General features: G+C 46.1%; 1 pseudogene; it reads left to right on the top strand.

The window, feature by feature from the left end:
- Positions 1 to 402: 402 nt before the first annotated feature.
- On the top strand, positions 403 to 23,856 carry LOC100668017 (transmembrane protein 185A-like; annotated as a pseudogene).
- Positions 23,857 to 23,999: the final 143 nt, after the last annotated feature.

Here is a 23,999-nt window from a genome sequence, read left to right as displayed (position 1 = left end):
CTGCTGTTCACAGCCTGGGTGGCTGCCTCCTCCTCTCCAGCAAACTCCAGTCCTCCTTCAAGGCCTGACTGTGGCAGCACACTCTGTGCCCCACCCCCCAAAGCATCAGGCCCTTTTGCCTCCGAGCTCTCCTGGCATGTTGTTCCTTTCTCGGTTAGCGTCCATCATCATGCAGGCCTGGAGTAGTTCTCTAAGGGCCTGTGGCTGGGGGTCACTGAGCCCCTCGAGGGTGAGGATTGTGTCTTGCTCAGTACTCTTTAAGTCAGGTGCCGGGGATAGAGTCGTTGCTTAGTAAATGCTGGCTGCCTCAACAGAGGACCCTTTGTCTTCTTTTCCAGTGAGAGGCACCTGCTCTGTCCTTGGAGCAGCTCGAGGAAACAGGAAGGCTGGGATGAGGTGAGGGGCAGAGAGGGCCTTTTACCCGGGATGTGAGGCCTTAGGGCTTCAGCGGGCCTTAACAATCACCAGGCCCACCTCCCATAATTCCCCCTCGGGCCCCAGCCCCACTAGTGTTACCAGCTTCTGCCTGGAGATCCTGAACCTCCTCATGGAGGTTTCCGGTTATGTTCTGAGGGTCCTCTGAAGGGTGGGCACTGTTGCTCCCACTCCCCCACCCTGTTGTTTGGAGAGCTAGGACTTTCCTAATGGGCTGGAGACCCACAGTAGATGGCTTTACTTGGAGGAAGCTGTGGGTGGAGTATGTGGGGGCTCCCTGTTCTAAGCCGCCCAGCTCGTCCATCTCACATGTCAGCTGAGAAGCGGGAGGACATAGCTGAATGGGGAATGTCTGAACTTGGGTCCTAGGCAGGGAGAGCCCCAGTGTGGTGGCTGCCATTGGCTGTCCTGCCAGTTGGCTGCCGCACGGGGTGGTCCCAGGGGAAGTCGCTTCACTTGTGTTGGGGAGGGGGGCATCTGGCTACTCCTGTGTCTTAGTTTCCTAGTGCTGCTGTAATAGAAATAGCACAAGTCGGGGGCTTTAAAAAATGGGAATTTATTTTCTCACAGCTCTGGAGGCTAAATTCCAAATCACGGTCACGGCCATGTCGATTCCTTCATTGTCAGTAGTCCTGGGCCTTCCTGGGTTCCATGGCTTGTAGACCATCCTCACGTGGCACCTGTGTTCCCCGATATATGTGATACTGTTGTCCATTCTGCTCTTTGTAGTCCTCAGAAGTGATTAGATTTAGGACCCCCCCCCCGCCACTGCTACTGAGTTAATTCCAACTTATAGCAATGCTTTAGGACAGAGTAGAACTGTCCCATAGGGTTTCCAAGGCTGTAAATCTTTATGGAAGCCGACTGCCGTGTCTTTCTCCCGCGGAGTGGCTGGCGGGTTCTAACCGACAACCTTTTGGTTAGCAGCCAAGCATTTGAACCACTGTACCACCAGGGCTGCCTTTCAGCATAAGGAAGAAAATCCTATTTCCAAAAGGATCACATCCACAGGTACAGGGGTGAGGATTCCAACACATATTGGGGGGACAGTTCAATCCATAGCGCCCTGTGAAAATGTCCAGGTTGAAACTCTGTCTTGGTTTCCATTCCATACACACAGTGGTGTCCTCCGGGCCCCAGTCTCTTTCCTGCTGCTTGCCTATCTGCTCTTGTTACAGTCAATGCAAAGGAATACCCCCTAGTCTGAAAGGTTCTTGGAAGACATCTCCCTAGCTCTGCAGCTCATTCTGCCATGTATTGCATTCTCCAGAGACACCCTCTCTCAGAAACCCTAGCATAGGGGGTTCTCCTGAAGTTGACGCTGAGACAGAGTTTGCTGAGTCACCGCATACCAATGTCACTCCTATACATTCCATAGGCCTGGATCTCCTCAACCTGCCAGCAGACTTGAAGTTCTAACCTGAAAACTCCAACCACTAGGCTGCCACCCTGTGTCCGGGGCTTTCTGCACACTGCTTCCTCCAGGGATGGGATCCTCCTTACCAGCTGGGCAGGCGGTGAGTGAACCTGTACCAAGACCCCATCTTCCCTCCTGTGTTCTTGGACCACTCCAGAACCAACTGTCTTGGGCTGAGTGCTCCGGGAAGCCAACCCTGAGAGAGAGTTAGGAGAGCCAAAGCCTTACTGGGAGTAATATCTGTTAAAGGAAAAGGAAGGGAGCAGGCTTGGGCAGGGTGTGTCTTCTGGCCAAGATGCCAACCTGACAAAGTCTCTACCAGCCCCCCAGAAGGCAAGGGCCACCCTCTATGGGGGCCGCCTTGGGCACAGATGGTGAGGCCCTTGTAGTGCCTGGCCCACAGTAGGCTGCCCCATCTGTATTAACGGAATGAATGACCTTATACCCAGAATGGGTGTCCAGAGGGTGTGGGCTGAGCAATGGAGGTGAAGGCCCCGGCATCTTCTCTGAGGTAGGCAGAACAGCCACTTCATCCTGTAGCCCACTTCGTGGGCGGTGCTTGACCTGTTTTGTTCATCAGACAATGCCTCGGCTCTGAAGGGGATTTGTTTCCAGGGCATTGTTACCTGGGCATCACCATGGTCTATTATCATCAGCGAAAACCCAGCCGGAAGGGAGAGAGCACATCTGAGGACAAGAGCATCATCTTGCAAAGTGGACACCACTGTCTCTCCTGTCATGTAAGAGGCTCTTCAAAGGTACACACTCCTCTCCGTGTCACTCATAGGGCTGGTGTCTTACAGGCAGAAATCTAAACCTCAGAGTCTAAAATGAGGCTGACTGAGGCAGGTAAGCGTGAAGAGGCAGGAACCGCTCACCCTGGGTAAGGAGCCCAGAGGAGGGGAGGCATTACTGAGGGCAACGGGCATTCGAGCTGAGTCTTGAAGGTAAAAAGAATTTCGTTAGATGGAAGGTGAGGGAAGTGCAGGCTGAAAGGGTCAGATACCTTCAGGCAACTGAAGAAGGTTTCATGGCTGGAGGGAGGTCGTGGGAGGTGAGGCTAGGACACTCAGGGGGCTCCGTTTCCTAAAGGCCACCCTAAGGAGTCTGGACTGTGTTTTGTGGGCATCAGGCCAATGCCTAAACTTGGTTTTCATTGTAAGCATATATTTTTAAGGCAATCCGTTGGTTCTCTTCCTGAGAAAACTTCACCGATTTCACTTGGTTGTTGAGTCAGTCATTTGTCGGGGGGTCAGGCTGTGTGTCTACCCCAGGGGTGTGTTGATGAGCAAGAGGCAGGCTCCCAGTGGCTCAGGGGCAGCCTGCTCCAGAAGAGAAGATCTTCCCAGCAGTGGGTGCCTGTCGTTGGTGATCTGGAAAGGGGTCTTTTCCTTTGGAGGAACCTTAAGGCTGCGTCTTTTTCCTGGCTTGTGCTGAGTTTTCCAGTTTTTGCTCCTGACTTTAAAATGCACTGTGGAGAGTGGAAGGTGGGGGATGGAGGGTGTTGGGGTGAAATCCTGCCAGGACCCCACCAGAGAGGTGATTTGTCCCGTGTGGCTCCCTGACTGCCACTGACTGACCTGTAGAAAGAAGGTATGATGTGGTTTCCTCGGGAGGGCTCACGGATGGCCTGGACTGTGGCAGCATTCGGGAAATGGCTCTGGAAATGTCACCTTGGGAAGAGGATGGTGGGTGAAGGCAAGACAAGAGAACAAGGGCATGTTCTCTCACCCACCTAGAATCCACACAAATGAATTCTTGCAGAAGGCTGAGGAAAGAGGCCTGCTCTGTGTATAAAAAGGCATTAGCTATTAAACCCTTATCAGGTATGTGGGTCCCCCAGATTTTCTTCCAGACTGTAGGTTGTCTTCATTTGGTTGATAAAGTACTTTGATGAACAAATATTTTTAATTTTGATGAGGTCCTATTTCTCAGTTTTGTCTTTTGTTGCTCCTGATACATGCTACAACATGGATGAACCTTGAAAGCGTTATGCTGAGTGAAATAAGGCGGTCACAAAGGGACGGGTATCTTATGATCCCACGTATAGAAAATACCGAGACTAGGCCAATATATAGAGACCCAAGTTTGTTAGTGGTTACCAGGGCGGGCAGGTGGGAGGTAGGCGGGGAGGGAGACTCATGGCTTGGGGGCACTGAGCTTCTGCTAAGGGTGATGGAAACATTTGGAAACAGATGATGGTGATGGTTGGACAACATGATGAACACGGTTCAAGTCAATAGACTGTGCATGTAAAAAATGTTGAATTTTCAAATGTTTTCTTACCTATGTATTTACCACAAAGAAAAAAAAAGCCAAAAAAAGACACTAGCTACAATTAGACCATAGTAACATGTTGGCAGAAACCCAGGTGGTGTAGTGGTTAAGTGTTATGGCTGTTAACCAAGAGGTCAGTAGTTCGAACCCACGAGGCGCTCCTTGGAAATTCTGTGGGAGGGTTCTACTCTCTCCTATAGGGTCGCTTTGAGTAGAATCTACTTGACAGCAATGGGTACATCCCACATACAGGTATGAATTGGAGACAGCAACAGATTAACAGGCCTATAGCGACCAGTCCAGTTCCACTAATGAATATGGCTTTTAGCCAGGTAAGATCAGGCAGCCAAGAGGTTAGCCAAGAAAAATCAAATCCTTCACGAATCTTTACTTTTTCTAGCTCATCTTTTGCACAATTCACCTTTCATTCAATGAGTTCGGAGTTATCCATAAAGTTAAAACAACATATTCCTTTGAATTCTTGACAAGTGTCGTTGTATCATAGAAGCAAGAAATCTAAAGTAGATCTATTTTCTAAAACAACTTCTCTGGCCTGTCCTAGTTCCTGGCTAATAGCATCTGTCTTGGTCATCTAGTGCTGCTGTCACAGAAATACCAAAAGTGGATGGTTTTAACAAAGAGAAATTTATTTCTTGACAGTGAAGTAGGCTAAAAGTCCCAAATTCAGGGTGTCAGCTCCAGGGGAAGGCTTTCTCTCTCTGTCAGCTCTGGAGGAAGGTCCTTCTTGCCAGTCTTCCCCTGTATTAGGAGCTCCTCTGTGCAGGAACCCCTGTTACAAAGGACGTGCTCTGCTCTTGGTGCTTCTTTCTTGATGATATGAGGTCCTTCCTCTCTGCTCCCTTTCTTGCTTTTATCTCTTGTAAGATAAAAGGTGGTGCAGGCCACACCCCATGGAAACTCTCTTTCCATTGGATCAGGGATGTGACCTGAGCAAGGGTGTTACATCCCACCCCAATCTTCTTCAAGGGAATTCAGTCTTGCCTCATTAACCACAGACAGAGATTAGGATTTACAACATATAGGAACATTACATCAATTACAAAACAGAAGACAACCACACAGTACTGGGAATCATGGCCTAGCCAGGTTGACACATATTTTGGGGGGACACAGTTCAATCCATGACAGCATCTATGGCTTGTGATGTGGCATTCAGTGATTTTGTACTGAGGTAAGCTAGATGTTCTATTTCTTGATAAGCCCCAACCTTTAAACCTGGGAAACAAACCAAGATTGCAGTATAGGAGATGTTTTCAACTTCACTTAACAAGCATCGATTATCATTACAGGTTGCATGTAGGACAAGATCTCTAGTGACCCTATTTTGGAGGAATCTCTTGAGAGGCAAGATCATAGCCAAATGCCCCACTAAACAGGGCCCATTGGTAGGCATTAGCAGGGATATAAGGTTAAGCAGTACTTCTGCAGAGTAGGAACCAACCTGAAGGGAGCTTCACATGAGTAGTGGCATATGTCACGCTGTCGATGAAACCACAATTCCTATGGTTGTTTCTTCCTAAATCAACACAATTCATTTGACATCTCGAGAGCATCACACAGTTAGAGGCATTCGTTACCAAGGAAAGCTGAAGAGTATACATCTCTCTGTCTCTGAATCTTGTAACAGGCCCCCAAGTATAAATATCAGAATACTGTAACTCTTTCTTTATTTGTATAAAAATGGTGAAATTACTCAAAGCCTGATGTAAATGAAAACTCAAATTAAAGACTTGATTGGCATGAATAAAAATCTTACTGTCAGGGGTGTGTTTCCAGGCCTGACTGTCTTGGGTTGCACCCCAGTCTTGGGCTCTGTGTAGACCTTCTTGAGTATATTGGGGCGGGGGTTTGTCTGGTGTGGAGCTGGTTGGAAGGAGAGCACAAATTGGCCGGGCACTAGCAGCCACTCGCTTAACTTTCCAGTTGGCTGCATGGTTTCCTTGTCTTATTGTGGTATTTCCTTTTTGGTGAGCTCGGCAGTACACTACTGCCACTTCTTGGGGTTTTAGGACCGTGTCCAAAAGTTGTGACAGTTCGGTTCCATACTTAATAATTTTGCCTCCGACGTTCAGGAGACCCTTTCTTTCCATAAGGCTCCATGTGCATGCAGAGATTCGAATACAAAATTAGAGTCAGTGTGTCTGGTGATTCTCTTCCCTTTTGCCAGTTCCAAGGCTCTTATCATGGCAACGAGCTCGGCCTTCTGGGCCGAAGTGCCCACTGGTAAGGGTTTGCTTTCAATAAAAGCTGATAAAGAGGCAGTCACATACCCTGCACGCCAGACTCCCTTTTGCACAAAACTGCTACCATTAGTGAACGAGTTATCGTCTTGATTGAACAGGGGTTCATCTTGCAGATTGCGTTGACTTGAATTAACAGCATCAAGGACCTCAAGACAATCATGAATGTCTTCTTCTCAGGGATGGAGTGGCAAGAGAGCGGCTGTTCAACCATGAAGTTACCTGTAAAGTCAGATTTGATCCCCCTAAAAGCTGGGGTTGATATAGTGCTAGCTGACCTGAGACGAGCCACAAATATACTTTTTGTTCCAGTACTACAATCACTGTGTGAAGGACAAATGTGACAGGGTTTCCTGTTGAGAATATACACAGTGAAAATACACCATTTCAACAGTTTCTGCATGTGCTATTCAGTGAGACTGAATGCATTCTTCAAGTTCTAGAAACATTCTCACCCTCCTTTTCTGAGTTGTTCCTCCCCCATTAACATAAACTCACTGCCCCCTGAGTTTCCTGCCTAATCTTTGGAGTTCCTGCTGTCAGTTTGATCCCATGTAGGTAGTTCTTAAAAGAGCACAATGCCCAAGGCAGACATTCTTTACTATTTAAGCTAAACTGTTGGTTTGAAGACAACTTAGCAGTTGGTTTTCAGGAGACTTCAGGGGATTTTTTTTTTTTTTTGCTTAAAGTGAAAGCTTACAATTCCCATCAGTTTCTCATACAAAAGCTTACACTCACGTGGTTATATGACCCTAGTTGCTCTCCCTACAATGTGACAGCACATTCCTCCTCTCCGCCCTGTATTTCCCGTGTCCATTCAGCCAGCTCCTGTCCCCCTCTGCCTTCTCATCTTGCCTCCGGACAGGAGCTGCCCATTTAGTCTCACCTATCTACTTGAGGAAACCCTGGTGGCCTAGTGGTTACGTGCTACGGCTGCTAACCAAAGGGTCGGCAGTTCGAATCCGCCAGGCGCTCCTTGAAAACTCTATGGGGCAATTCTACTCTGTCCTATAGGGTCGCTGTGAGTCGGAATCCACTCAACGGCACTGGATTCGCTTGGCTTGGCATCTACTTGAGCTAAGGAGCACACTCCTCACCAGTATCATTTCAAGTCTTATACTCCCGTCTAATCTTTGTCTGAAGAGTTGGCTTCAGGAATGGTTTTAGTTTTGGGCTACAGAGAGTCCAGGGGCCAGGACCTCTCGGGTCCCTCCAGTCTCAGTCAGTCCATTAAGTCTGGTCTGTTTACTAGAACTTGAGTTCTGCACTGTACTTTTCTCCTGCTTCGTGAGGGACTCTCTGTTGTGTTCCCTGTCAAGGGCAGTTATTGGTGGTAGCCGGGCACCATCTAGTTCTTCTGGTCTCAGGCTGATGGAGTCTCTGGTTTATGTGGCCCTTTCTGTCTCTTGGGCTCATATTTTCTTCTCTACTGTCTAGTTAGTGAATACCTCTCTTCCACCCTCCCCCTCTCCTAACCATCAAAGAATGTTTTCTTCTGTGTTTAAACCTTTTCTTGAGTTCTTATAATAGTGGTTTCATGCAATATTTGTCCTTTTATGACTGACTAATTTCACTCAGCATAATGCCTTCCAGATTCATCCATGTTAGGAGATGTTTCACGGATTCATCGTTGTTCTCTATCATTGCACGGTATTCCATTGTGTAGATATACCATAATTTGTTTATCCATTCTTCCATTGATGGGCACCTAGGTTGTTTCCACCTTTTTGCTATTGTAAACAGTGCTGCAATGAACATGAGTATGCATATATATATTTGTGTGAGGGCTCTTATTTCTCTAGGATATATTTGAAGGAGGGAGATTGCTGAATCGTATGGTAGTTCTATTTCTAGCTTTTTTGTCTTTAAGTTGAATTTTTTAAAATTGCGCTTTAGTGAAAGTTTACAAAGCAAGTCAGTCTCTTGTACACAAAATTATATACGCCTTACTATGTACTCCTAGCTGCTCTTCCCCTAGTTAGACAGCACACTCCTCCTCTCCAGCCTGTTTTCCCCCATATCCATTCAGTTAGCTCCTGTCCCTCTCTGTCTTCTCATCTCGACTCCAGACAGGAGTATTTCTAGCTTTTTATGGAAGTGCCAAATTGATTTCCGAAGTGGTTGTACCATTTGATATTCCCGCCAGCAGTGTATAAGTATTACAGTCTCTCCACAGCCTCTCCAACATTTATTATTTTGTGTTTTTTGGATTAAGCTAGCCTTGTTGGGGTGAGAAGCTATCTCACTGTAGCTTTGATTTGCATTTCTCTAATGCCTAATGATCTAGAGTGTTTATTTCCTCATGTATCTGTTACCCACTTGAATGTCTTCTTTGGTGAAGTGCCTGTTCATATCCTTTGCCCATTTTTTAATTGGCCTTTTGTCTTTTTATCATTGAGGTTTTGCAGTATCGTGTAGATTTTAGAGATCAGGCATCAGTTAGATTTGTTGTAGCAAAAAAATTTTTCCCAGGCTGTAGATTGGCTTTTTACTCCTTTGGCGAATTCTTTTGACAAGCATAAGCGTTTGATTTTTAGGAGCTCCCGGTTATCTAGTTTCTCTTCTGGTGTTTGTGCATTCTTAGTAGTGCATTGTATACTGTTTATGCCGTGTATTAGGGCTCCTCTCATTGTCCCCATTTTTTCTGCCGTGATCTTTATCATTTTAGATTTTGTATTTAGGTCTCTGATCCATTTTGAGTTAGTTTTTGTGCATGGTGTGAGGTATGGATCTTGTCTCATTTTTTGCAGATGGATATCCAGTTATGCCAGCACCATTTGTTAAAGAGACTGTCTTTTCCCCATTTAACTGACTTTAGGCTTTGTCAAATATCACCTGCTCCTATGTAGATGAATTTACATCTGGATTCCCAATTCTGATCCACTGGTCTGTGTATCTGTTGTTGTACCAGTACCAGGCTGTTTTGACTATCATAGTGGTATAATAGTTTCTAAAATCAGGTAGTGCGAGGCCTCCCACTTTGTTCTTCTTTTTCAGTAATGCTTTACTTATCCAGGGACTCTACCCTTTCCATATGAAGTTGGTGACTTGTTTCTCCATCTCATTAAAAAATGCCACTGAAATTTGGATTGGGGTTGCGTTGTATCTGTAGATGGCTTTTGGTAGAATAGACATTATCACAGTGTTGAGTCTTCCTATCTCTGAGCAAAGTATGTTTTTCCACTTATGTAGGTCTCTTTTGGTTTCTTGCAGGAGTGTCTTGTAGTTTTCTTTTTTTTTTCAATGGTTTCGTATTTGTTTTTGAAAGTGACATTTTTAGGATTATTTTTTTAAGATCACTTTTTAAAATAATTTTTCTTGTGCTGCAAGTGAAAGTTTACAAATCAAGTCAGTCTCTCACATAAAAACTTATATACAGTGGGGGGGCCAAGATGGCTGACTAGGTAGATGCTACCTCGGATCCCTCTTGCAATAAAGGCTCGGAAAAACAAGTGAATCGATCACATACATGACAATCTACGAACCCTGAACAACAAACACAGATTTAAAGAGTTGACCTGACTGACAGAGACGGAGAACGAACAACTACGGAGAAGCCCCGACTGTTTTCGGAGCCTGGAGCCAGTGTCCCAGTCAGGTAACCTTGGCGCCGGGCTTAGGACTGGGCCCAGGGGACCTGAACACAACATCTTGTGACGGCGCAAACACGGGGCACAGCCCTACCCCCCTGAACTGACCCCAGGAGGGGGCCCAGGCGGTCTGCGTGGGCGGCCTGGCAACGCGGCTGGTGGGAGGAGAAGTCCCCGGGAGGCAGTGACTGGTTTTGGAGCCGGGAGTGCAGCGTCCCAGCCGGGGAACCTTGGCGCCGGGCTTTGGACTGGGCACAGGGGGGCTGAACACAGCATCCGGTCACGGCGCAAAAAAGGGTACAGCCCTACTCCCCTGAACTAACCCCGGGAGGGGGCCCAGCCGGTCCATGGGGGCAGCGCGGTGACGCGGCTGGCGGGAGGAGAAGTCCCCGGGAGGCAGCGACTGATTTTGGAGCTGGGAGTGCAGCGTCCCAGCAGGGGAACCTTGACGCTGGGCTTTGGACTGGCAGTGGAGGATCTGACCACGGCTTCAGCGGGCCAGACCCTCGGGGACAATCTCCACACAGCCAGCACACATAGGCGACACGCCCCTCGGGAATCTCAGATGAAATAGTCATCCCAAGCAAGATAAGCAACTTTGGCTTTATTATGGGGTGTACCCTCTCCTGAGCCCTCCCCCACCCTTCCCAGGCGGCTTCATTAACATTGGAATTTCCTGAGCCAGAGGGAGAACGGCTCCGGCTCCGCGGCTTTGCTTTTCCCTTTTTTTTTTTTTTTTTTTGGGTCTTTTCCTAACCCATTCTTCCAGCCTGAGAGAAGCAACCACAAAAAACCCAGGGACCAAAAATCCTTCCCTAATTGGACTAAAAACACAGAACCAGCTCCAGCCAAGCATATATGATCCAAATCTCGGGCTTTCATCCTTACAGGGAACAAGGTGGCTATAATAATGCAAAGGCAGTTCTGATAGGGATCTGACTGCATGTTTTTTAGCGGATTTACTGGAAAAACAAGTTTCCCAGGTCTGATATCTGTGCTTATTCAACAGAGCCCTAACTGACCCACAACAGGGAACTGAGGGCTGAAGCTCCCCCCAGACCACCTAGCCTCTTGCCTTAGGGGTCTAAGGAGGGTGACACCTACCAATCAGTAGAGGTACTTGCATTGGGGGCCTAAGGTACAGCTGCAGAGCCCTCCCACCAAGCTGCTATAGGAATAGAGACACACCTACCTCACTGACACTTGGGGGAAGCCTGTCAGCATCCTGCCCCCGGAGTGTGAACCCCAGCTGCTAATAGAATCTGGTGCACACAACTATCACCACTACTTCTCGAGGTGGATAGGTGTTACGGTGCAGCACACACTTGATGGCCCAAAATCAGATTCTACTCAAGAATAGTGAATAGACTCAGGCATATATATCTGGCAACAGCCCAAACCAGCTGGTAATAGGTCATAAGTAAGTCAAGGGCTACAACAAACAAGACAGCACAATCTACTAGCCCATCCACGTATATTGAAAGAAAACAAAACAAGATAAGACTCAGTGAGCAAATATAGAATAAATCACTACTATATTTTTAATTTAAATTAAAATATTTTAGTGATGGCTCGGAGACAGCAGTCAATATCAAACCACATGAAGAAGCAGACCATGACAGCTTCTACAACCCCCCAAACAAAAGAATCAAAATCTTTCCCAAATGAAGATACAATCCTGGAATTATCAGATACAGAATATGAAAAACTAATTTACAGAATGCTTCAAGACATCAGGGTTGACCTCGGAAATGAAATAAGGCAAACTGCAGAAAAAGCCAAGGAACACACTGATAAAACAGTTGAAGAACTCAAAAAGATTATTCAAGAACATAGTGGAAAAATTAACAAGTTGCAAGAATCCATAGAGAGACAGCATGCAGAAATCCAAAAGATTAACAATAAAATTACAGAATTAGACAATGCAATAGGAAGTCAGAGGAGCAGACTCGAGCAATTAGAATGCAGAGTGGGAAATCTGGAGGACCAGGGAATTAACACCAACATAGCTGGAAAAAAATCAGATAAAAGAATTAAAAAAAATGAAGAAACCCTAAGAATCATGTGGGACTCTATCAAGAAGGATAACTTGCGTGTGATTGGAGTCCCAGAACAGGGAGAGAGGACAGAAAACACAGAGAAAATAGTTGAAGATCTGCTGACAGAAAACTTCCCTGACATCATGAAAGACGAAAGGATATCTATCCAAGATACTCATCAAACCCCATTTAAGACTGATCCAAAAAGAAAAACACCAAGACATATTATCATCAAACTTGCCAAAACCAAAGATAAAGAGAAAATTTTAAAAGCAGCCAGGGAGAAAAGAAAGGTCTCCTTCAAGGGAGAATCAATAAGTTCAGACTACTCAGCAGAAACCATGCAGTCAAGAAGGCAATGGGATGACATATACAGAGCACTGAAGGAGAAAAATTGCCAGCCAAGGATCATATATCCAGCAAAACTCTCTCTGAAATATGAAGGTGAAATTAAGATATTTACAGATAAACACAAGCATAGAAAATTTGCAAAAACCAAACCAAAGCTACAAGAAATACTAAAGGAAATTGTTTGGTCAGAAAACCAATAATATCAGATACCAGCACAACACAAGGTCACAGAACAGAACATCCTGATATCAACTCAAATAGGAAAATCACAAAAACAAATTAATATTAATTAAAAAAAATGCTCAAAACAGGGAATCATTGAAGTCAATATGTAAAAGATCACAAAAATCAAAAAGAGGGACTAAATACAGGTGGCATAGAACTGCCATATGGAGAGGGATACAAGGCGATATAGGACAATAGAAGTTAGGTTTTATTTAGAAAAATAAGGGTAAATATTAAGGTAACCACAAAGAGGTATCACAACTCCATAACTCAAAATAAAAGCCAAGAGAAACGTAACGACTCAACAAACATCAACAAAAAGAACATCGAAGAGGAAATAACCAAATCAATCCCATTCACAGTAGCCCCCAAGAAGATAAAATACTTAGGAATAAATCTTACCAAGGATGTAAAAGACCCATACAAAGAAAACTACAAAGCTCTACTACAAGAAACTCAAAAGGACATACTTAAGTGGAAAAACATACCCTGCTCATGGATAGGAAGATTTAACATAGTAAAAATGTCTATTGTACCAAAAGCCATCTATACATATAACGCACTTCCGATCCAAATTCCAATGTCATATTTTAAGGGGATAGAGAAACAAATCACCGAATTCATATGGAAGGGAAAGAACCCCCAGATAAGCAAAGCATTACTGAAAAAGAAGAAGAAAGTGGGAGGCCTCACTCTACCTGATTTCAGAACCTATTATACAGCTACAGTAGTCAAAAGAGCCTGGTACTGGTACAACAACAGGCACATAGACCAATGGGACAGAATTGAGAACCCAGATATAAATCCATCCATGTATGAGCAGCTGATATTTGACAAAGGACCAGTGTCAGTTAATTGGGGAAAAGATAGTCTTTTTAACATATGGTGCTGGCATAACTGGGTATCCATTTGCAAAAAAATGAAACAGGACCCATACCTCACACCACGCACAAAAACTAACTCCAAGTGGATCAAAGACCTAAACATAAAGACTGAAACGATAAAGATCAGGGAAGAAAAAATAGGGACAACCCTAGGAGCCCTAATACAGGGCATAAACAGAATACAAAACATTACCAAAAATGATGAAGAGAAACCAGATAACTGGGAGCTCCTAAAAATCAAACACCTATGCTCCTCTAAAGACTTCACCAAAAGAGTAAAAAGACCACCTACAGACTGGGAAAGAATTTTCAGCTATTACATCTCAGACCAGCGCCTGATCTCTAAAATCTACATGATTCTGTCAAAACTCAACCACAAAAAGACAAACAACCCAATCAAGAAGTGGGCAAAGAATATGAACACACATTTCACTAAAGAAGATATTCAGGCAGCCAACAGATACATGAGAAAATGCTCCCGATCATTAGCCATTAGAGAAATGCAAATTAAAACTACGATGAGATTCCATCTCACTCCAACAAGGCTGGCATTAATCCAAAAAACACAACATAATAAATGCTGGAGAGGCTGCAGAGAGATTGGAACTCTTATACACTGCTGGTGGGAATGTAAAATGGTACAACCACTTTGGAAATCCATCTGGCGTTATCTTAAACAGTTAGAAATAGAACTACCATACAACCCAGAAATCCCACTCCTCGGAATATACCCTAGAGATACAAGAGCCTTCACACAAACAGATATATGCACACCCATGTTTATTGCAGCTCTGTTTACAATAGCAAAAAGCTGGAAGCAACCAAGGTGTCCGTCAACGGATGAATGGGTAAATAAATTGTGGTATATTCACACAATGGAATGCTACGCATCGATAAAGAACAGTGACGAATCTGTGAAACATTTCATAACATGGAGGAACCTGGAAGGCATTATGCTGAGCGAAATGAGTCAGAGGCAAAAGGACAAATATTGTATAAGATCAGTATTATAAGATCTTGAGAAATAGAAAAAACTGAGAAGAACACATACTTTTGTGGTTACGAGGCGGGGAGGGAGGGAGGGAGGGAGAGGGTTTTTTATTGATCAATCAGTAGATAAGAACTGCTTTGGGTGAAGGGAAAGACAACACTCAATACAAGGATGGTCAGCCCAATTGGACTGGACTAAAAGCAAAGAGGTTTCCGGGATAAAATGAAAGCTTCAAAGGTCAGCGGAGCAGGGGCGGGGGTCTGGGGAACATGGTTTGAGGGGACTTCTAAGTCAACTGGCAAAATAATTCTATTATGAAAACATTCTGCATCCCACTTTGAAATGTGGCGTCTGGGGTCTTAAATGCTAACAAGCGGCCATCTAAGATGCATCAGTTGGTCTCAACCCACCTGGATCAAAGGAGAATGAAGAACACCAAGGTCACACGACAACTAAGAGCCCAAGAGACAGAAAGGGCCACATGAACCAGAGACCTACATCATCCTGAGACCAGAAGAACTAATTGGTGCCCGGCCACAATCGATGACTGCCCTGTTAGGGAGCACAACAGACAACTCCTGAGGGAGCAGGAGATCAGTGGGATGCAGACCCCAAATTCTCATAAAAAGACTATACTTAATGGTCTGACTGCGACTAGAGGAATCCCGGCGGCAATGCTCCCCAGACCTTCTGTCGGCACAGGACAGGAACCATCCCCGAAGACAACTCATCAGACATGAAAGGGACTGGTCAGCCGGTGAGAGAGAGATGCTGATGAAGAGTGAGCTAATTAAATCAGGTGGACACTGGAGAGTGTGTTGGCAACTCTTGACTGGAGGGGGGATGGGAGGATAGAGAGAGAGGGAAGCTGGCAAAATTGTCACGAAAGGAGAGACTGAAAGGGCTGACTCAATAGGGGGAGAGCAAGTGGGAGAAGGGAGTAAGATGTATGTATACTTACATGTGACAGACCGATTGGAATTGTAAATGTTCACTTGAAGCTTAATAAAAGTTAATTTAAAAAATGAAATGGAAAGCATAAACATAGATATCCTAGGCGTTAGTGAACTGAAATGGATTGATATTAGCCATTTTCAGTTGGACAATCATATAGTCTGCTATGCTGGGAATGACAACATGAAGAGGAATGGTGTTGCATTCTTCGTCAGAAAGAACGTTTCAAGATCTATCCTGAAGTACAACGCTGTCAGTGATAGGATAGTATCCATATGCCTACAAGGAAGACCAGGTAATACAACTATTATTCAAGTTTACGCACCAACCTCTAAGGCCAAAATGAAGAAATGGAAGATTTTTACCAACTTCTGCAGTCTGAAATTGATCAAACATGCAATTAGGATGCACTGATAATTACTGGTGAGTGGAATGTGAAAGTTGGAAACGAAGAAGGGATCGGTAGTTGGTTCCAGGTACTGATGGAATACCAACTGAGATGTTTCAACAAATGAATGCAGGGCTGGAAGTGCTCACTCATCTATGCCAGGAAATTTAGAAGGCTGCTACCTGGCCACCCGTCTGAAAGAGATCCATATTTATGCCTATTCCCAAGAAAGGTGATTAAACCAAATGTGGAAATTATCGAATAATATCATTAACATTACGGGCAAGTAAAATTTTTCTGATGATTGAAAAGTGGTTGCACAGAACAGCCAGAAATTCAAGCCAGATTCAGAAGAGCACGTGGAACCAGGGATATCATTGCTGATGTCAGATGGATCTTGGCTGAAAGCGGAGAATGCCAGAAAGATGTTTACCTGTGTTTTATTGACTATACAAAGGCATTCGACTGCGTCGATCATTACAAATTATGGATAAGATTGCTAAGAATGGGAATTCCACAACACTTAAGTATGCTCACGTGGAACCTGTACATAGACCAAGAGACAAGTCATTCGAACAGAACAAGGGGATACTGCCTGGTTTAAAATCAGAAAGGTGTGCATCAAGGTTGTATCCTTTCACCGTACCTATTCAGCGTATGGATATTATCCTATCAGTGACAGCATTCTCCTTCAGGGTAGATCTTGATATGTTCTTTTTAACGATGAATACAATGGTATTCCTCTTCAAGTTGTCATTTCTGGCATAGTACACCATTTTTTTTTTATTACACACACCATATGACTGTCTGATTCAAAATGGCCAATACTAGCCCATTTCAGCTAATACCTAGGATACTGATATTTATGCATTCCATTACATCTTTGATGAATTCCTATTTTCCTAGATTCATACTTTCTACATTCCATGTTCCAATCATTAATTGATGCTTGCAACTGTTTCTTCTCATTTTGAGTCGTGCCACATCAGCAAATGAAGGTCCCAACAGCTTGACTTCATTCATGTCATTAAGGTCGACTCTTCTTTGAGGAGGCAGCTCTTCCCACGTCGTCTTCTGAGTGCCTTCCAACCTGAGGGGCTCATCTTCCGGCACTATATCAGACAGTGTTCTGCTGCTATTCATAAGGTTTCCGCTAGCTAATTCTTTTCAGAAGTAGACCGCCAGCTCCTTCTTCCTAGTCTGTCTTAGTCTGAAAGCTGACACCTGTCTGCCATGGGTGACCCTGTTGGTACCTGAATACCGCTGGCATAGCTGTCAGCATCACAGCAACACTCAAGTTCACACAGTACGACAAACTGCCAGATACGTGGGTGGGTATTTACCCTAGGGAAATGAAAACTTAGGTTTGTAGCAGCTTTATTTGTGATAGCTCCAAACTGGATACTCTCTAGTCAGCGAATGGATAAGCAAACAGGTATATCCATACCATTGAATACCACTCTGCAATATAAAGGAAGGACCTGTCTGTATACACACAGAGTCCACATACATACAGCGTCCATATACACACAAAGGGAATGAAGCTCAAAGGCATGCTGATTGAGAGAAACCCGTCCGAAAAAGTTGCATGCTGTTTGATTCCATTTACATAACATTCTAGAAAGGACAAAAGCATAGTGATAGTAGTTGCCAGGGGTTATGGGTGGGCAGAGCGTGCAACAGTAAAGGCGGCTAGCGTGGGGGCAATCGAAGTGTTCCGTATCCATCCTGTGGCAGTGGTTACGTGAATCTGTATTTGTGTTAAAAGTCATAGAACTGTACACAAAAGAAAAAAAGTGAATTTCCCTGTATGATAATGAATAAAGGAAAAATGAATAACTGAGAAAGTAGTCCAAGGTGGGGGGGGGTCATGCAAGACCCTGGCCAGCTGATGCCTCCACTGTTACCTGCGGGCTGTATGAGGTGGAGTAAGGTCTTTCTGGTCCCACAGCAAGTTACAGAGCCTGCGCTGGCGTGGAGACATGGATGGGGTAGCGCAGGCACCCGGCATCTATCTGCAAAGTTAGCAGGGGTCTGTAGAAAGCTCGGCAGCTGACGTTTCCGGGGAGTGAGTTCCCAGATATATTCCCAAGTAGCTGGAGCAGGATGCAGAGTGCTGCCTGTGAAGAGAGAGGGCGAGAGAGTGTCTCTGTCCACAGGGTGACAGCTCTGCCCTGGGCCCTCAGGGAGCCAGGATGCTAACAGGACTGGATAAGTGACAAAGAGTGGGGGCAGAGGAAGGCTTGTCTACCTCCACAGTGACCCATGGAAAACATTCCGAGTGCAGGTTCTGTGCTAAAAACACTATGCTGTCCCCGCAGCTGTCCCGGGAGGTAGGACTGTCCTTATTCCATCTTGCACTGTCTAGTCTTGCACTGTCTTAACTAGAGAGACCCAGCAGGGCTTTGCCAACGCCTCCATCTGCTGTGGTGGAAGCTGCAGAGATGCCTCTCCTCCTCCCCTCAGGTTGTGTGTGTCCCCCTGTGGATTCTCATGTCCTTTCTGTGCCTGGTTGTCCTCTACTACATCCTGTGGTCCGCCTTGTTCCTGCGCTCCATGGATGTGATCGTGGAGCAGCGGAGGACACACATAACAATGGCCCTGAGCTGGATGACCATCGTCGTGCCACTTCTAACTTTTGAGGTGAGCTTTCTGAGGAAACAGTCTTCATATTCAGAGCCCCGCCCTTCCCTATAACAGCAGCTTGGACACTGGTGCAGCTGGCGAGCCCTTGAACTCACAGGGTGCCAACTCCCACAGAGATGCCTACAGAGACCGTCAGGAGACTTAGAACAGCCTGTCCTGTCTGGGGGTGGGAACCGGCCGTGAGAAGGGCCCCTTTTTAGCCAGGACGTGCCCATATTTATGGCTGCTGCTACTTTCTGAAAAGGAAAGTTGTATTTTGTATTTTACTTCTATGGCGAATGGTGCAACAAGCACTGTTTGCTCCTGAGAACAAACACCAAGAGGTCTCTCCCGTGAGAAGCACAGGCCTTAGAAACTACCCTTGCTTAGTCCTGAAGAGGCACGTGACGCTGGGCGGCCCCTCCCCGACACTGGGAGGGTGGCCATTCTTTCCTCTAGTGCTCACTTCCCTCCCTGAGACCTGCTGGGGGTGTCTAGTGAGGCTCTGGCTGCAGGCTTCCTCTGACCACTTGCAGATGTTGCCTCAGCATGACCATGACTGTTTCTTTCTTTAGATCCTGCTTGGTCACAAACTGGACGGCCACACGCATTCTCTTGTATACCAATATTTGTCCCACTGCATCTTTCGCTGATCACTCTCATGGCAACAACCTTTGGACAGAAGGGAGGAAACCGCTGTATATACACACCATTTGGAAGCCCTTGTGCGTGTTGTGCGTGAGTGCACCCACGCTCTAGGAAAGGAGGAACCTGAGGGCTCCAAATGAAGGTGCTTGCCTGGGAAGGCAGGGCCCAAGGCGGGTCTCAGGTCTTCACCGAAAAGCCACGCCATCGGCTTGCTCTCCACTGGCTGGCACCACTCTTCTCTAGCAGTGTCGGGCAGAGAGTTGAGGGATACCAGAATCAGCCCAGCAGCCCCTCCTAAACCTAGTCTTGTCAGTGGTACTTAATTAGCATTTTTGTCCTCACCACGCCCAAGGTGTGGTCCCCTGTTTGCTAGGCTCAGAGGCTCCTTTGCGCACACCCCCAGAGGCTGCCCTTCTGCAAGCCTGAGCGGTGGAGCTGGGGAGGGCCCTAGACTGCAGCCCTGGCTGTCCTTGTTGGCTGTATGCCAGGAAGGCCAGCACTGAACTGCCATTCCTATGCTGGGTGCAGGAAACACTGGCTTCCTAGAAGTCGCTGGAGGGGCCCCTGGAGCCCAGGCCTCCCACTGGCCTGGACCAGCACATGCCTGACGGCCTCCCTCATCCCGGGAGTGACAAAATTCCTCTAATTGGATGACATTCTATGCCCCACGGGAGGGTTGGACCAGGGACGATTAAGAGGATGACAGCATCGTCTAGGTTCTCACAGGTATCTGAGCCTCGCTAGAGCCCTGGTTAAGAGCTTGGGTGCTGAACCAAAAGCTTGGCAGTTCGAATCTATCAGTTGCTCCTTGGACACGCCATGGGACAGTTCTACTCTCTCCTGTAGGGTGGCTATGAGTCAGAATATAGTCAACGGCAACGGCTTTGGTTTGGTTTTTTCGTTTAGAGCTGAGGTTCTCAACTATGTGTACCCTCAGGGTCACCTGGAGGGCCTGGTCAAGTTCCAGGTTTTCAGTCCGGGTTCAGTCTTTGTTTCTGGGGCGTCAGAATAAAGCATTACCGCAAAGCTGTGCAACTTCACGTTTGGGAAAGAAAATGTATGTGAAACTCACTTGAACCAAGTTTTTGAAAAAGTGTTTTCTTATTTTTCAGGGTGGTTCGGTATTTGCAAAGATTTCTGTCAGTTTCTGCTTGAAATTTTCCCATTTTTAAGAGAATACGGAAACATCTCATATGACCTTCATCACGAAGATAATGAAGAAATGGAAGAAAGCCCTGTTCCGGAACCTCCTAAAAGTGCTCCTATGTTTCGAAAGAAGGCCAGCGTAGTCATTACACAGAGCCCTGGAAAGTATGTGCTCCCTCCTCCCAAGCTAAATATCGAAATGCCAGATTAAAGGCCCTTCTTTCCGGGAGGGAACGTCGGTGGATCGGACACACACTCCTCGCCCTCCCTCTGCCTTTGTGTGCACCCTCCACCCAGGGCTGAAACTGGAGCTGGGCCCCCGGGGACTGTCATCTCCTGCCTTGTTTGCATTCAAAGCCTCTCTGTGACTCCCCACCACATGCCACAGAGGAGGAGGGGCCTGTACGAAGTGGCGTGGGGGGTGTCAGGGTAAGCGTGCTTGACGGAGAGTGTGCCCTTGAGAGCAGGAGAAACTGACTTCCACATGGGCCTGAGGAGCTGGCTCATTGCCCTTGGGGGTGGACGCTGAGGCCCAGGAAGGGGGGCTTCGTGTCTGTTGGGTGAAATGCTAAATAGGATCACAGTGCTTTGAAAGCAAGTCTGCCAGGATGTGTGGCCCAGACTTCTCCTGCCGTGCACAGTCAGTAGGAGCTCTCCACGTGTCGCTGTTGTCCACTGGTTGTATGCCTTGCGGGCCTCACTCCCAGCGCCCTACCCGGGAAGGCCTTGCTCTTGGGGCAGGACGATGGCAGGTTTTCCTTAAAGCCTCCTTGGCAAGCCCTTTCTCATGGAGTGACTCCATGGCTGTATACTATGTGTTGTTGTTGTTGTTAGGTGCCTTTGATTCAGTTCCGACTCATAGCAACCCTATGCACAACAGGATGAGACACTGCCCAGTCCTGCGCCATCCTTACAATCGTTATGCTTGAGCTCATTGTTGCAGCCACTGTATCAATCCACCTCATTGAGGGTCTTCCTCTTTTCCGCTGACCCTGTATTCTGCCAAGCATGATGTCTTTCTCCAGGGACTGGTCCCTCCTGACAACATGTCCAAAGTAGGTAAGACCCAGTCTTGCCATCCTTGCCTCTAAGGAGCATTCTGGCCGCACTTCTTCCAAGACAGATTTGTTCGTTCTTTTGGCAGTCCATTGTATATTCGATATTCTTCGCCAAGACCACAATTCAAAGGCGTCAACTCTCCTTAGGTCTTCCTTATTCATTGTCCAGCTTTCACATGCATATGATGTAATTGAAAATACCATGGCTTGGGTCAGGCACACCTTCGTCTTCAGGGTGACATCTTTGCTCTCCAACACCTTGAAGAGGTCCTTTGCAGCAGATTTGCCCAATGCAATGCGTCTTTTGATTTCTTGACAGCTACTTCCATGGCTGTTGATTGTGGATCCAAGTAAAATGAAATCCTTGACAACTTCAGTCTTTTCTCCCTTTATCATGATGTTGCTCATTGATCCAGTTGTGAGGATTTTTGTTTTCTTTATGTTGAGGTGTAATCGATACTGAAGGTTGTGGTCTTTCATCTTCATCAGTAAGTGCTTCAAGTCCTCTTCACTTTCGGCAAGCAAAGTTGTGTCATCTGCATAACGCAGGTTGTTAATGAGTCTTCCTCCAATCCTGATGCCCCGTTCTTCTTCATATAGCCCAGCTTCTCGGATTATTTGTTCAGCATTCAGATTAAATAGGTATGGTGAAAGAATACAACCCTGATGCACACCTTTCCTGACTTTAAACCAATCAGTATCCCCTTGTTCTGACCGAACAACTGCCTCTTGATGTATGTAAATATTCCTCATGAGCACAATTAAGTGTTCTGGAATTCCCATTCTTCGCAGTGTTATCCATAGTTTGTTATGATCCACACAGTCTAATGCCTTTGCATAGTCAATAAAACACAGGTAAACATCCTTCTGGTATTCTCTGCTTTCAGCCAGGATCCATCTGACATCAGCAATGATATCCCTGGTTCTATGTCCTCTTCTGAAAGCAGCCTGAATTTCTGGCAGTTCCCTGTTGGTATACTGCTGCAGCTGTTTTTGAATGATCTTCAGCAAAATTTTGCTTGCGTGTGATATTAATGATATTGTTCTATACTTTCCACATTCAGTTGGATCACCTTTCTTGGGAATAGGCTTAAATATGGATCTGTTTCAGTCAGTTGGCCAGGAAGCTGTCTTCCATATTTCTTGGCATAGGCGAGTGAGCACCTCCAGCGCTCCATCTGTTTATTGAAACATCTCAGTTGATATTCCATCAGTTCCTAGAGCCTTGTTTTTCGCCAATGCCTTCAGAGCAGCTTGGACTTCTTCCTTCAGTACCATTGGTTCCTGATCATATGCCACCTCTTGATATGGTTGAACATTGACTAATTCTTTTTGGTATAACGACTCTGTGTATTCCTTACATCTTCTTTTGATGCTTCCTGCGTCGTTTAATATTTTCCCCATGGAATCCTTCACTATTGCAACTCGAGGCTTGAATATTTTCTTCAGTTATTTCAGCTCAAGAAACGCCGAGTGTGTTCTTCTCTTTTGGTTTTCCATTTCCAGCTCTTTACACGTGTCATTATAATACTTTGTCTTCTCGAGGGTCCCTTTGAAATCTTCTGTTCAGCTCTTTTACTTCATCAATTCTTCCTTTTGCTTTAGCTGCTTGATGCTCCAGAGGAAGTTTCAGAGTCTCCTCTGACATCCATATTGGTCTTTTCTTTCTTTCCTGTCTTTTCAGTGACCTCTTGCTTTCTTCCTGGATAATGTACTTGATGTCATTCCACAACTCGTATAGTATTTATACAAATATTTCAGCATTGTGACATACGGTGTGCAATCCTACTCTGTACAGTCTACTCTGTTAAAGTATTTTTTTACAAGCTTGTACTCGAGATGGACGTGCTCTGTGCTGGAGTAGAAGCTGGCGGCATACTGCCTGCCCCACAGGGGCTGCCTTGTGGGACACAGCCATTCATCCACTTGAGGTTCTCCTCGGATGGAGCAGCTGCTACTACCAGGACAGCCACCACAAGCGAGCAACGGTCCGTGCTGTTGCAACCTGCAGGGACCGCTGGCTTGCCAAAATTGACAAAGCACTGTTTGAAACTGGAACCCTACAGAAGGTGGTCAGAGACGAAACCTGAACAACGGTATCATGGGTAGCTCCAAGTCTGCAGATTTTGGTCTGCGGTGACGAGAGCGCTTTAGCCTGAGTCCCGTGCTTTTCATTCTGAGAGTGGTTTCTGTAAGCACTGCTGGTATAGTCATGGATCGGGGCAGGGATGTGGGGAACCAGTTCTTACAGGTAGGAGACCCTTCAGCCTGAAAAGAAAGATAGCACTTTCTAAAGGAAAGAGAGAGGAGGGTTGATGTTCTCTCCCAGGAGGGGTGAGGAGGAGTTTCAAAGGAGGCCACTGCTAGGTGGACTGTTTGAGCTACAACTGAACCCTGTAAACAGCTCCTCCCCTGACACTGAACTCCGCCAAAGCTGCCCTCGTTTGGGGGCACAGGGTGAATGGGTGGTGTCACTGTGCCTGCGCGGTGTGTAAGAAGTTCAGCTAAACTCACTATTCCAGCTCCCTCAGCTGTTCAATAAAGCAGTTCCTCACTTTTGACGTGCACCGTGTGGAGCTTGTTGTACAGGTGGTCCAGGAAAGTCAGTGTGGGCTCAGCCGGTCTCAGAGAAGCATCTGCAGTTGCATAGGCAGTCGGGTGGGGGTGTGTTGGGGACAACCCTTTAGACCTAGTTGGCTTCCAGGTACAG

This window comes from Loxodonta africana, chromosome X, assembly GCF_030014295.1.
Source record: "Loxodonta africana isolate mLoxAfr1 chromosome X, mLoxAfr1.hap2, whole genome shotgun sequence".
Taxonomy (NCBI): domain Eukaryota; kingdom Metazoa; phylum Chordata; class Mammalia; order Proboscidea; family Elephantidae; genus Loxodonta; species Loxodonta africana.
Note: the sequence above shows the minus strand (reverse complement) of the source record. Positions and strands in the feature narration are given on the sequence as shown.